Genomic DNA, 15096 nt, shown 5'->3' with positions numbered 1-15096 from the left:
AATAACATCTCCCACCCGAAATAGCTGTGTAAAGGAGGCGGAGGAGAAGCCCTTGTGGAGGTTAAAGAAAACAAGAATTAAAGAGTGAATGTGATTTGTGGAGCCGGAGAATGGAGGCATCTACACCTCGGCGGGAAGGGTGTCCTGGGGACCAGGTGTCCTGGAGGAGTCCTCCCAGCACATCCCCATCCTGCCAGGACTGGGAACCGAACTTGCCAGCTTCGGGTCTAGGCTAGAATTCAGAGGGACTCAGGGATGTGGAAGATCAGTCCTGGACCAGCTGCTTCTGAGGACCCAGCAGGTGGGAGGACACACCTGGCCAAGTGCTGTGGAACATTCAAATAGGAGCTGCCTGCACCAAAGCAGGAAGGAAGTTTAAGACCAAGCACATCACCTTCTCCTATGGGGACCCTGCTTCCTAGGAGGCCCACTGACCTAATACCTCCCGGGTGGCAGAACGTGGGGAGAAGGGCTTCTCCTCAGGACCACCGGTGGGACTCAGAGCAAGCAGGGCCCTTGTGGTCCTAACTGCTCAGAAAGGAACAAGGATGCTACAAGCCTGGCCCAGCCTCCTGCCGTGGCCAGCCCTTCCCTTGAAGAACAGTCATCACAGGCAGCAGGGATGGCGGTGCGAGCAGCCCCTCAGCCCCCATGCACCCAGAGCCTCGGGCTTCCTTAGCACCCTACGGCCTGTCCCTGGTGAGGGCGTAACCTTCACACGGGCTGCAATTTCACTCCATCCCCTTTATTTCAGTACACACCAAGCCCAGACAGTCTTCCAGAGTTTTTGGGAGCTAATCAGTGGAGTGACGGCTTTTCCTCTGGGAACCGTTTTGTTGCTTTCTCACCAAGTTATGTGACAGGCAGACGCCCATCAGGTCAAACAGGACAGTCGCCCACACCCCAGGAAATGTCTCCTTCCACCACATTAAATGAGCGCAGACAGAGTCGGCAAGCGGGAGGGGCGAGGAAGGAGACAGAAGTTTGAGGAAGGACTCAAACTGAAGGTCACAAGAGTTGGGGGACAGCAGGTCAGGATAAAGTCAAGGGGGAAGACCCTATGGTGGAAAACCCAACCAACCCATCACGCTTCCCAGAGTCAGCCTCCCAGCAATGCGCCCTCCAGGAAGCAGCACATCCAGGGTTCAACCCCCTTCACCCAACAAATCCAAATCTACACCCCAACAGGCAGGCACCCTAGCCCAAGACCAGACCTATTTCCACAGACCTGAGCGCGGCTAATTGAGAGAGTAGTAAACCAATCCAGTTCTAGACAGCACAGAAGTTTCCCAAACCGTCAGCTTGTTTTCCTCCCAACAAAACACGGTGATTTCCCTCCGTTGTCACATTTCCTCCCCTAAACTTTTCTTTCTGCAACCCCTCTACAGAGGCTAAACTGCAAGCCGCTGAGGACGGAAACGCAAGAGCAGCCCCGCCGGGATGCAGCAGGAGTACCTTCTCCGTGGAGCAGAGGGGCCGGTGCCCAGAGGCTCGCTGCCCTGCCGAGCCGTGGAGGGCTGCTGTCGGGATGGAGCACGCTGAGGATTACGCGTCCCCGTCTCTGCGACCAGACCTTTCGGCGGCTCGGACCAACTGTGCTAGCGAGGCACTTAGCAATTTTCTGCTGGCGCTGATGCCCCGCCCTCTGCTCCTGCGATTGGCTCCCGGGTCCCGGGCAGGACTGCATTGGTTTCAGACGACCTCACTCATTGCCTTGGCTCCTACTATTACCTGAGCCATCAAAGGAAATAATTCCAGGTTTCATTGACAACCTGTAAGGCTCTCCTCCAACCCGGTGTGGGAGCGGCCCTGGGAGTCCAGTGGAGGGAAGAGGGGAGAGTAGAAAAAGTGGGGGTGGGAGAGAGGGAGAGCCGAGAAAGGGTGGAGGGTGAGAGAGAGAGGGAGAGGGAGAGAGGGAGGAAGGGAGAGAGAGAGAGAGAGAGAGATGAAGAGAGAGAGGGAGCTATCAAGCAATCAGATTCCTGCACCAGCATTTTAACTTCCACAAAACAGAGCCCATAGCAACAATTTTCTGGCTTTATTTTTCCCCCAACTGGTGAATGTTCCTGAGGGCAGGGAGAAATATGACGGTGGTGTTTCTGCCGGTGTAACACAGGCTCTGGGAAGCAGAGCAAGGTAAAGCCTGGAGGAATCTAGTGATGTATTTCCCGGGGCCACCCTGGAGGGCATGTGAAGGTCATTTTAGATTGTTTGGGAGGACAGATTATGCACCTTCTCTGGATTTATCCATCCGTTCTTTCCCTCATGGTCCACCCAACCTGAGAAGACAGTTTCCTTTTGCACCTTATTCAGTCTCAGGAGAGCTGATTTTAAAGTCTGCGAAAGTCTGGAAATCCTCACTGGTCTCACAGGGAGGTCCAGAGAGACAGGCATTCCCCAAGCTAGTAATTCTGCTTGGACCCTGACTTTTGCTTGTTCTCACGTGGCTTCAGTGAATTGCTTAGACTCACATCATCAACCAAAGCAAGGAAGGAGAGGAAAAGAAACTCATCACGGGGTGAGAACAGTCCAAATGCTTTTCCTTGTTCAACAAGGAATCATAGAGCATGAGTCTTACCCTTTTTCTTTCCTTAGTGTATATTTTTCACTGTATGGAAAGGACATCATTTGATAGCGGACAACATTTGATAGCTGAATTTTTTAAGAGGAAGGGAAAGAATTTTAAAAGGGCCTTTTAAAGGAAGCTCTTGGAATATCAAATTTCAGATTAGTTAGAACTCGCCTTTCACCCTTTTCCTTCTGGGATCCGCATGTCTCTGAGCACAGGCTATGGTTCCAGTTCGTCCCCTGTAGCCTCAGACAATTGCAATCTTTATCACCATCTGCATCCTTGGAGGCAAAAGTTCCTGCTGCCTTGCTCAGTGAGCTTCTGCTTCATGGGGATATGCCTGGTTTCCCTAAACACATTGCAAGCTCTGTAGGGGCAGAGCTGGTATCATGTATATCTTTATAACTCCAGTGACAGCACATAGCACTCAATAAGTGGGCTGACTAATAAAACCCAATTCAAAACGCAGAGTGTACCTCTGAGCCTCCTGGCATCATTATTCCACTGTGATCACTCATCCAGCTGGCGGGGTGGGGAAGGGGCCCATCCTGGATTCCAGGAGGTAAAAATTCAGGACTGTGACAGCTACCGCCGTCCCTCCAAGCTCTCAGTGCCCCTATTCTCTCTGGAAAATGAGGCAGCTCTTCACTCCATGTCTTCTTACTCCCTGGAGCGCTGGAAGGAAATGAGAAGATGAGGGACACACATTTTATTTATGAGACATATACCTCAAAAATTAAGTCATTTCCATAGTGGCTTTCCAAATATCAGCATGGCTAAAAGGAGAGTGACCCTCTACTAGGAGTCAAAAAATAGGACAAGGGGTGTAGCAAAGTATTTGTTTTTTATTTCCTTCCTTTGTCTAGGTGAAATTCTTACAAAGCCCCAAGGATGAAATTAACCTTAGCTGTTCCTTTGAAATTGACCCTGTCCCAGAAAATCTGGCACGTTCAGTCATGGAGTAAAAGCCATAAATAATACTTTTATGATTTAAGCCGTAAGATTTCCACTTCCACAAGAAAGCAGAGAGCGAGAAATAAATGGAAGAAATAAATGAAGGTAAAATGAAAAAATAAAAAAATGCAGGCTTCAGCTCTGTGCCTTCACACTATCCCACTTCTCCCCCTTAAGAAAAAATAAGAGAAATAAACTAAATTATAAGAACTCTCTTGAGCACCTATCAAAGATTCAGTCATCCTCAAAGGAAAAGGAAAGCATTTCAAGTGACTTTCTAAAATGCTTTGTCTGCCAAACAGCAAGTCCTTACATGTACTTTTTGCCTTTTGAAGATGAAAGAGAGAGAGAGAGCTGTAAACAGTTGTTTATGTCAGTGCCTTTTAAACTGCCTGGTGGTGGTGGGATGAATTGGGAGATTGGGATTGACATACGTACACTACTATGTATAAAATAGATAACTAATAAGACCCAGCTGTATAAAAAATAAATAAATAAATTTCAAATAAATAAATAAACTGCCTGGTCATAAAATATTCTCTTTGAGAGAAGGATGATCCCTTTGTGTCCCATAGATCAACTGCTTAATTCTGAGAGTTGGAGAAGGCAGATTAAGTATGCGGACTCCACTGGTGCTTGCATTTGTATTAAATATCAGCTCCATACCATTTAAATGCACTGAGGTATGAAATGTACCGAATTCCACCTTGTGGCCAGTGCCCTGGCTAAAGTAGTCCGTTTCGATTTAACAATTTCAGTGCATTAGTGACCTGAAAGGCTTTGGAGGGGGTTCGCGTTCCATTGTCAGCAATTAAGGGAAGGCTGTGGGTTGCTTTATTAAAATACAAATTAAACAGCAGCCGTTGGAGCTCCCGTCCTTCTTGTGGGTAACCACCTGCTGCAACAAATTACCCCGACCTGCAGCGGAGGCTGGAGAAACCCTGTGTTTACCCTCCTGCTTATACCATTTTGTCAGTTATTTATTTATGCCAAATTCTGTTCCTAAAAGGGAAAAGAGGAGAATAAATCTAGGCAATGCCAAGAAAAAAGGAAATGTGTGAAAATGGGAGAAAAAACAACAACAGAAAAAAGAGAGGGTGACTTTCAACCTTACATCTTTGCTAATTGAGTTGAGCCACACGGTACTGTCTTGGAAAACATGATATTAGCAAGATTTCTGAAAACCAGCATTGGATGGATGAAGGCACAGCTTCCGAAGTAGAGGAACTTGGAGGAACACACGCACAGCTTTCTGTTCTGGCTGATGGCTGTTGTGAAACTTTATGTAATCTGATTCCTGCCCCCTACAGCTACCCACTCCACTCCCCAAATCAAACCTGTGGAGCCAGTGGCATTTCCTCTAAGTACAAGAGGAGATTGTGGTTGCCAGGAAGGTGTCAGTCACTGTGAACCATTCTTAATGACTTCATTAATTACTAATGAGCCTTCAGAAAGTTGGTATTAAAATAGACAGGGCTTCCTGAGCTTTGAAGACAGTAGTTTACTATTTACAATACCCTGCTAAATAAAAGCAGGTGATTCTGGGGGTTTCAAATCATGATGATATTGTCAATAACCTGAAAGAGAGAGAGAAAAAGACAGAAACAGACAGATGGACAGACAGCAATCTCCAAGGCTAAATTGCCCACCTAAATTCTGTTTGCTTCAGTTAAATTCTTCATAAGAAACATGGGGCTGAACGCTGTCATGAATTCCTGTCCAGCAATGCACCAGTTGACAGACGCTGGAGAACTGAATGAGGAAGGGCGGCTGCCTTCCATGAAGCTGGCGGATGACCGTGACAGAAGGCACCTTCCAGATCAAAGGGCTGCACACATGAATATGACTCTGGGGCCCCCTGCCTGCCAGGACCCATGTCCTGACATACAGTCTTCTCGAAAGTACCCATCCAACTTGTTTACAAAACCTGCCGCACATCATTCCCTCATTTGTAAATCAGGGTAATATTATTATTTCTAGGGCTGTGGAGAGTATGATGGCAAATCAACCTACAAAGGACCGTACAGATGTCCTAGCACTTGATATTAAGGGACCACATCTTGGCATTGGCGAATATTCGTGGGACACACAGTCACTCTGCTCTATTAGCCCAGATGTCAGATCAGCTCTTGGAGTGGGACCAGAAGATGCTCACAGGGGCAGAAAAGATGCTCCAGGCACAGAGCAAAGCCTTGGGCAGTGAGGTCTCATTTCCTATTGCTTAAGGAAATTCTCAAACTGTCCCGTGATACACCCCATATGGAGAAGAGTCCCTGGGGGTGTGACAGTGTCATGCAAGGGACCTGCCATAAACCAAAGTGGCTTCAAAAATGCATATTTTATTACGAAAGTCACGTCAATTTTGTATTCTACTCCAGAACGTTTGTTTTAGTACATGAGTTAAAGAATGAGTTGCCCCAAATATTTGTATAACACTGAGTTTCCAGGAAGATGCTGCATATTTATGAGTAGCCTGGGGTTTGAGAAACACAAGCCTCAAGTTTCTAGTCTGCCTTCTGCCTGGCTTTCAGAGTCAGGTGAAACCTGGCCCCATCCCACCTGTGTAACTTCCTCCACCCTCATCCTCACGGACCACGATCCCACCACAGCCTCTCTGAGCATGCTCACTCCAGCCTCCTGGCCTCCCGGTGGCTGCCCCAGGGTCTCCCTCGCACCTGCTTCTCCTGTGAGATCGCAGCCCTCCTCCAAGGTCCAGACGCAGCTCTCCTTCCGTCACTTCTCCTGTCTGCCAGGACGCTTCAATTTTACCCTGCACCACACAAGTTAAAATTAGTTACATTCTTGTTTGTATTTTCATTATTGTTTCCATACGGCCATTTTCATATCTGCTACTACATGTTATGTTTATTTGGTAGCCTTAACACCACCCCCATGTCACCCCCAAATCCACAGTGATACCCACAGCAGTTAGGACAGTGCCGGCCCAACACTTAGAAATCCCAACAATGAACAGTTAATGACAACGTGGACAGATCAACTTCTTTCACAGTTGGAAGAAATGGACATCTGGTAACATCTAGCACAAGGGTCATCCCGACCTGTTCAAAACGTTCAGGGGAGAGTGTAGCATCCCATCTCGGCCTCTTTGGCCATCCAAATGCATATCACACTTAGCATCCGGGGAAAGCAAAGAGCTGAAAACATCACAGTGACATCAGGACCGGATTTTCCCTCCTTCTACTCCCTTGTTCTTCCTCCAGCAAGAAGGGAGGCTGGGTAAGGCCAGAGAGGTTTCTTTTAGCCTAAGAATGCATTTAAGTTACCGAGGAAAAGTGATAAACATTAACAAGGAAACACTGGTCTGTCATGAAGACGTATTTGAAGGGAGTACTTTCTATCAAGCATATTTGCCTCCTTTGAAATGAAGAGAAGATCCCGGGGGGAAGGCAGGGGCAGAAAAACTGCGGGGCGTTGGAACTGAAGAGGAAGATGAGGGATGGAACTCTTGGGCTCTCATCCAACATGGTCACCGTTAGCACTGAAAGGTGTCTGATGGAAAAAGCAAATTAGTGTTTTTGCACAATCCTCTGCATTCTATGTTTGGGATTGGCTGGCACTAAGAATGTCTTCAGGCTGGACTTGGGCTGCACACCTTTCCAATTGCTGTGACATAACCAGCAGTTTCCATTGCAATGCCAAAATCGTATCTATTAGGATAGCTATCAGAGTACTCCAAATACTACTTCTTGCAGTACCCTGTCCCAACCATTTGCCTTCCTCTTCCCATTAGTCCTTAATTCAGAAACCCCAGAGATTTGTTCACTAATTTATGAACATATTTCTTCATTCAGCCAAGAAAATTGATTGATCCCTTACCAAATTTCAGGCACCCTTCTTCAGTATGTTTTATAGGCATGTTCAGGAAACACAGCAGTGATCAACACAGATGAATATAGCCTCTCTCGAGCTGAGGGGAGAGACAAAAGTAAAGAAGCAAATATAAAATCATAAGTTTAAATATGTAAATAAAAATTAAATAAATGGGTAGAATAACTAGTATATCAGGTAAGTGCTGGAGAAAAACAGCAAGCAGGGAAGGGAGATGGAGATTGTTAGCTGGTAGGAGGAGGCTGCGATCTGAAAGTAAGTGATCAATGAGGGCTTTCTGGGGAAGATAAAATTTAAGAGGGAACTTAAGGTTGTGAGAAGGAGCAAGGTGCATATCTGGGAAGTGAATAGTACAAGCATAGGAAACAGTCAGATGGAAGGGCAATGAGGCAAGAGTGGGTTTGGAGTATCCAAGGAGCAGAAAGGATGTCAGTGTGTGGAAAACAGAGGGAGCAAAGTGGAGAGGAGAAGGAAACAGTCAGAGAGGAAACAGAGGCCCAGATTTCTAGGGCTGTGGAGGCACTTTGAGGACTTTGCTTTTCCTGTGAAGAAGCCATTGAAGAGACTTGGGTGACATGATCTGACCTGTTTTAATAGGATCTCTCTGGATGCCATGTTGATTAGAGACTGTAGGAGAATAAGGACAAGCCCCAGAAGACGAACAGTTGATTCAAAGAAGTGATTTACTCAAAAATGCGCCTCCTCCTCAGTGAGGACGCAGAGCCGGGATCGGCAAATACTGGCCACAAATCAAATCAGGCGCTCAGCCTGGATCTGTGTGACTGTGAGCTAATAATGGTTCTCACGTTTCGAAAGGTTGTTGAAGAAAAAAGGGGAGGAGAAGCTACAGAAACTGTATATGGCCCACAAAGCCTAAGACATTTAAAATCCAGAAAATGCTTTCCAACACCTGATGGAAGGCATCTGGCTGGTAGGAGGTCCTCAGCAAAATTTGGAAGAGGAATACATGAGTCAATTAGTTCCTGAAAACATTGTAAAGTGATAGGTGTCAAGAAACATTTATGCCTTCACCCTTAACCTTCACAAATGATGCCATTTCCATTCAGCTATTGAAAAATATATTCTGGCTTTCAAAACAATAAACCAGAAGGCATTTTCTCACATAAGCCAGGTCATAAACAACTGTCAGCTAAAGTTGAAATAGCAACAAATCAAATAATAACAAAAAGCATTTTTATAGATTTTTAAACCTTACAAAGCATTTTCATGTTCATTATCTAATTTAATCCTCAAATCAACTCCATGAGATAGTTATTATTTTCCCATTAGAAATGACCACATATTAAATCCTTAGTGATTGCTCAAGAAAAGCTGAAATCTTGACTGTTACATCTATTAATGCCAAGGTTGGGTTTTTTCCCATGGGAACACTGGATGCTAAAATCAACAGGGATTTTCAGCGCAAGATGGCAGACTAGGAAACATTTACTTTCTGTTCCTCCTGAAACCATGTTTAAATAAAACTGTAGAAATACCAAAATTAAGCAACCAATAAAAGCCAAGACATTGTGGAAGTCATCAACCACAGAAAGATTTCAACACATTTTGAGAAGGCAAACAATGAAATGGAGGAGCCATGAATAAAATAATTAAGAAAAGACTACCCTAAGTAGGGTCTGCACAAAGCCAGTCAGCTTTTGCTGAGCTCTGGTTATAGTCAAGGGCAGAGGAAAGAAGAGGGGCCGAAAACAAGGAGACAAAAATCATTTTAGGAACAAAAGTTCATTTAATGAGCTCCAGGGAACACTCAGCCTGCTGCCATACAAACTCATGAATTACAATGGATTGTTGGTAAGCAAGACAAGAAAACAGGGAACAAACAAAACAAACAAAAATCAGGACATTGTTTCTTACTGAACTCTTCTCAAATGAGATCAAGGAATTATGGTTCAATGCCACAGCTGGAAATCATTTCTGCTCCTGGAGAGGTTAGAAAGGGCTTATAATATTTACCCCTTTTTTTCAGACAGAATTTAGGTCTGAGCAAAACCTTTTGTGTCCTCAAACCTCAAAGTTTATTGGGGATGGAAGTCCAAATTAGCTGTCACATATCATAAAAAGAATCTCATGGGCAGAGGGTCAAACTAATTTTGGAATATATGAATTATGCCCAGTGTTATTTTCAATAGATTTTAAACTAAAATATATAAATAAATTTTTACTCATCTATATGACTCTGGGTTCTGAAACTTCTACATGTCACATGCGTGATACAGAACACACAATGTCAGCCCCAGGAGAGAGAAAACACTCCAATGAAGCAAGCCAAAGAAACAAGTTTCAAACAAGGTAAAGTGATGTGTAGACCAGGATTTTTCAATTCTTTCCTGTCATGCTGAAGCTTCCAGCTCCTGAATAACAACACATGTTTCCCTTGCCCTAGACACCCAAGAGTATGTCTCCTCTCTTGGGCATAAGAATCGCTAGAGTTACATATGTGTAGTAAACAGTGGACCCAGCTGGCATACTGACAATGACCAAATTGTGTTGATCGTACTTTAAACCAATACGTCGCTCCACGATGAAGTTGCAATAAATGATATATTTGCTTTCCAGACATGAATGAGATGCCTTACTGGATATACTCCAGGAAGGCCAGAGAAACTGGAATAACTTACTGGTGAATTTCTTTCCGGATAGCCCATGATTTATCTAGAATATAAGCTTTACATATCTGGATCCTTCAAACTAGACCAAAGGGAAAATCTGGGCTGCAAGCCTCAATTAGAAATGTGGGACGCTGCTATGCTGACAACTGGTGCTCCCTGACCTGTATCTTCTGAGACTAGAACCCAGTGTGGTGGATGAGCAATTCATGCGTTGAACAAAAGAAGACCTCCTACATGGCAGTGTATGTGTTCATCACACGTATGGCACTTAGGGCTAAGTACCATAAGGGCCACAAGAAAAAAAACAAAAGTAACACATGAAGCATATATGATAAGGAGGCGCCACAGTCCAGAGCACGAGCTCTGGAATCACACAGGCTTGCTTCGAATCCCGGCTAAGCCACTACCATCTGTATACCCTGAAGAACAGTCGAAGGTTTAAATGTTGTTTTACCAAATTTCGAAAAAGAAGTGAAGAAAGAACCTATCTGCCAGGAAGGGACATCGTGGGGTGCAGCACCCAGTCGGGTCAGGGCTCTGCATCCCCTGCTCAGAAACCTTCGCCACCTGGCTCATGGTGATGCTGGCAGCTGAGCAGCCCTGGAGAAGGTGCTCCCGTCATCAGGCCTCGCAGAGAAGCTGGGGAGGTCCCTGGAGGAGGCGGGCCACAGCCTGGCAAGCTCTGGGTGCCTCCTGCACTTAGCTCTGAACAGGCTCTGGCCCCTGGGCCCCTTGTGGGGGAAGGGCTGGCCGATACATACGCAGGGCTGAGGGGCCTGCAGAGCCGGTGCCCAGGCAGGGTGAGCTCTGCAGGAGAAGGCTTCCACAGTCCCCAACAGTCTCCGCATGGTGGCCCATCCGGTGCCAAACACCTGTCACCCACAGTGAGAAGTCCCAGCCACTAGAAAGTCCAGAAGGGGTCGGGCTCTGGGGCCCCGCCCTTTGCCCTTGGGCCGGGGTTTCTCCACGGGCTGGGCTTGCATTCGCCCCCCGCCCCACCCCCTGCCCCGCCCACCCTTTCTCTGTGACGAGTACAATGGGCATGTCACAAGCGCCAGGCTGAGCCATCCAGTGTCCAGTGCGTGCTAGACCTTGAGAGGAGGTGAAGCTAAGGAGAAGCTCTCCTAGTTTCACACTCTGTTCTCAGATCGCTTGGCGCACAACCGGTCCTACATGGGCAATTTACTGTGTAACTTTCGTACCTGGCTCCGCCACCGCCGCCGGCCCCACCGGCCCCGCCGCCCGCCCCGCCGTGGGGCCCCGGTGGGCTGTCACCCGCTGGTTTTGCCCTCCTGGGAGGCTGCCACATCTGACCGGGACCACCCTGCTGCTCCAGCGCCTGCCATCTGCCCTGAGCAGGGAGTCAACGTCAGGAAGCCGGTACCATCCAGTCACCTCCCACTGAGGAGACGGGGGCTGGGGAAAACAGGGGCAGAATGCAAAATGACAGCTTGGGAAGGAGGTGAGAAGAGGGAGGTGAAGGTCCCATCCCATGCCGTGGTGTCCTCTGCCCCAACCTCATGCTGCTCCCTGCTGCTGGAGAGGCCAACAAAAAAAGTGCTGGGTGAAGACCACCGGCCCAAATCACCAGGCTCACCGACGTCTGGGAAGGAGCTGCAGCGTGAAGAGTCTTCACGCATCCCAACAAGAAGCTCCCCTTCCCTGCTATCTACCAGCAGTAGGCCCTGGAAGCGGAAGATTCCCCTGCCGCTTTTTCTGCCGCTGCCAGGGCTGAGGTCGCCCCCGTCGGGGAACGAGGCACTGACGTGGGATCGAGGTGAGCTGCCCCCTCCTCCTAAGCTTCCGTGCTTAGCTGCTGCCAAACACCCAGGCACCTTGGAGAAGAACATTCAGTGTCGCTGGAAAAAGATCCCCAAGAATGTAAGGAAGGTCCAGCCACCGTCCCATGAAAAAGAACCCCCAACACCCATCTGTGTAGCTCCTACCCCTCCTTTATACTTACCTACCCCTCTTCCAGCCCCTACCATCAATCCCCCTATTGTAACTGGGCAGCCCAGGACTTCTGTGGCAATCCCTTCCACCAGCATGGTCACGGCATCTGGAAGTGTGACCTTGCAGCCTAGCGTCTACATGGACACTGCTGCCCCTTCCGGAGCTGTCATTTTCCATTCGGCTCCTGTTTTCCCCAGCCCCCCATTTACAGCTTCGGCCAGCATCGGTGCTTCAGCAGGCAGCACCTCTGACACTGTACCTATGGACACCACACCTCCTTCCCAGGCTGTCATTTTCCATTCGGTTCCTGCTTTCCCCAGCCCCCCAGTTACGACTTCGGCCGTCACCAATGCTTCAGCAGGCAGCAGCTCTGACACTGTACCTATGGACACCACACCTCCTTCCCAGGCTGTCATTTTCCATTCGGTTCCTGTTTTCCCCAGCCCCCCAGTTACGGCTTCGGCCGTCACCAATGTTTCAGCAGGCAGCAGCTCTGACACTGTACCTATGGACACCACACCTCCTTCCCAGGCTGTCATTTTCCATTCGGTTCCTGCTTTCCCCAGCCCCCCAGTTACGACTTCGGCCGTCACCCAAGGGAGAAAAAGAAAAAGAACGATAAAACCACCACACTGAGCAAATTACTAAAGCTTTTCTACTTTTAACAGGATTTTCCATCTGGTAGATTTATTGTCATATCCCCTTCAAAACAGACAAGATGCTCACCATATTTTAAAGATTATAGGTTGCCACTGAAAGAAAAATTTTACACAGTCACTTCAGCCGTCACCAGCCTTCGGCCTGTCTCCAGGCAGAACCAATAGGCATTTCACAGGGCTGTTCCTAGTTCTGGGAACACACCTCCCAGTAGTAGCAATGCCTCAGCCCATGCCTCAACGCATTTACCTGCAACGTGGCCAACAGATAGACCAACACTTCAAGCTTCCTTGGACCCAGGTCTCCCGTCTCAGGCCACATTGGGGGCCAACGATGGGCAGAGGCCTAATGATAATTTTCTGTTGGGAAACCCAGCAGCTTCAGCATAAGATAAAGTCCTAGTCGCCCCTGCAGCCTAGCCACCGCGAGTCAGCATCATGCCGGCAGCTTCGCCAGCTTCCCTATTCGCCACCACCAGCAACACGCAGCCGGCCTTTGGCGACAAGCCAGGCATTCTCCCCAGGGCTGTGTCCATTGCTACTGGCTTCGGACTTGCCACCAGGATGCCCAGTACTGGGGAGAGTAGCTCGCTCTCTGCCGACACCACACCGGGCCCACTGTTCATGGGACCTGCAGCCCCTACGGCCGGTGGGAGCCTTGGGGTCGGTGTGTCAGCCCCAGGCCTCACTCACTCACAGGCATCCAGACCACTTAACTTCGGGGCAGGACTAAGTGGGGCACCCAGCACCGCTTCTGTTCCTACTTTGGGCCAGACAACCTGCCATCTACCTGACCACGGCAAGGCTGCTGCAGTAGGAGGGGCAGGCACCATCCCAGCATTTGGGAACATACCTGATTCCACCTTAAATCCAAACACCTGGGGCCCACCTGGGCTGAGTACAGGTGGTACGGTGATGGCAGGGGACAACACCATCCCCACAATGGGAGGCCCTAGGGTTCCCACTTTCCGTCACTGCACACAGGGCCCATCTGGACGGAGAAAATCTACATTTAAAAGTTCCATCACCAAGGAGGAGAAATCTGTCAAGGGACATGTCAGTTTCCACCTTCTAACAGAGCACACCACATCTGTTGCAGTTGCAAGTGTGGTTATCACCCGTGGGTTTCAACACACTTCTAGTTCTACCTTATTTCCAAGCACAAGGGGCCCACCTGCCCACAATCTAGGTGGTGGTCCTCTAGGAGGGAACAACATCATGCCCATGATTGGAGGACCTGCTATTCCCGCTTACAACTGGGACCCACCTGGCCAACACACAGGTGGTGCGGATGGAGGGCACAACATCTCACCGGTGCTGGGAGGCCCTGTGTCAATAACTGCCATCAGACTTGGAACCCATCTGTGCAGAGAACGGGGGGGGGGGCATGGGGGACAGCACCACACCTGCTGTGACTGGATACACTTCTGGTGCCGCATTCATACAAAGCACCCGAGGCCCCCCTGGTCAACACCCAGGTGGTGGCATGGGGGACAGCAGCATCCATACTTAGAGAGGAAGCGCCACGCTCAGGAAGAACACTGGGGCCCCCGAGTCACGACACCCCTCTGACTTAGACGAGCCAGCATTGTGTTTGCAGGCTCCTGGTCAGGGCAGCTGTGCCTGTGCTCACAGGAGTCTGGCAGCCGCATAACCTGCCCAGGGCTTCATAGGAGCCACCAGCGAATTCCTTTCTTCTATGAAGAAACTCAACAAATGAAGAGCAGATCTTATTCTGCAAACTGTGTGTCACCATGAATGGACTTTGCCTCACTGGAAAGCGGCTCAGCCCCTTTAAGTGAAACTTAACCTCCTCTCTTCCTACAGCAAGCCGGAGGACCACACCTCAGGGGTGTGCAAGAGTGTGTGTGTGTGTGTGTGTGTGTGTGTGTGTGTGTGTGTGTGCTGGAGGGTGAGGAGCATATGAGCCCACTTCAGAACTACACCAGACTTGAGACGCTCCAGTCAGGAGAATGGAAGACAGCTGCCTGTACCATCCTCTGTGCCATCCCTGGCTTGACTGTTAACTTGGCGGACCCAAGTTTTCCCTAGACTTGGAACTGGCAGGATGCCCACTGCTGTTTTCAGATGCTTCCTCTCCCCCTGTGCATTTGCCTGAATGGGCCCTTCTCTTTCCCAGCTTTATGGACATATATATATATGTCAATAAAACCTTGTTCGTATTAATCTACTTCTGTTTATGTGTCTTTACTCACTGACTCAGCTGTAGAGGAAGAACTGACATATGTGAGTGGTGATGTGTGAGCCAGACTTAAGACACCAAAATTTTGTGTCCCAGTGACTGGGATGTGGAATTAGGCACACATTATGGCTGCATGTGCTGACTCCTGAAATCTGTTTTCAGTGTAACGAGTGACAATCAGGAGGAACTAAGGTCCAGAGGAGGGAGAGATGGGGTGACTCACCCTGGCTTCTCTATATGTCTCTCTGTCCCCTCACCACTCCGACCACACTGGAGGCTAGA

General features: G+C 48.5%; 1 long non-coding RNA gene across 7 annotated transcripts in view; it reads right to left on the bottom strand.

Annotated features, from left to right (window-relative positions):
- Positions 1–412: 412 nt before the first annotated feature.
- LOC102998687 (uncharacterized) overlaps positions 413–15096 on the bottom strand; it is a 40824-nt gene continuing 26140 nt past the window's right edge. For 3 of the 7 annotated variants that reach the window (XR_009006849.1, XR_009006851.1, XR_009006852.1), the window contains 3 exons: positions 7361–7451; positions 4861–6293; positions 1829–3244 (listed from right to left, as the gene is read on the bottom strand). This is a non-coding gene — a long non-coding RNA (uncharacterized LOC102998687). The other 4 variants (XR_009006848.1, XR_009006853.1, XR_009006850.1 and 1 more) reach the window with 3 other exon arrangements.

Source organism: Balaenoptera acutorostrata, unplaced genomic scaffold (assembly GCF_949987535.1).
Source record: "Balaenoptera acutorostrata unplaced genomic scaffold, mBalAcu1.1 scaffold_900, whole genome shotgun sequence".
NCBI classification, from domain to species: Eukaryota; Metazoa; Chordata; class Mammalia; order Artiodactyla; family Balaenopteridae; genus Balaenoptera; species Balaenoptera acutorostrata.
Note: the sequence above shows the minus strand (reverse complement) of the source record. Positions and strands in the feature narration are given on the sequence as shown.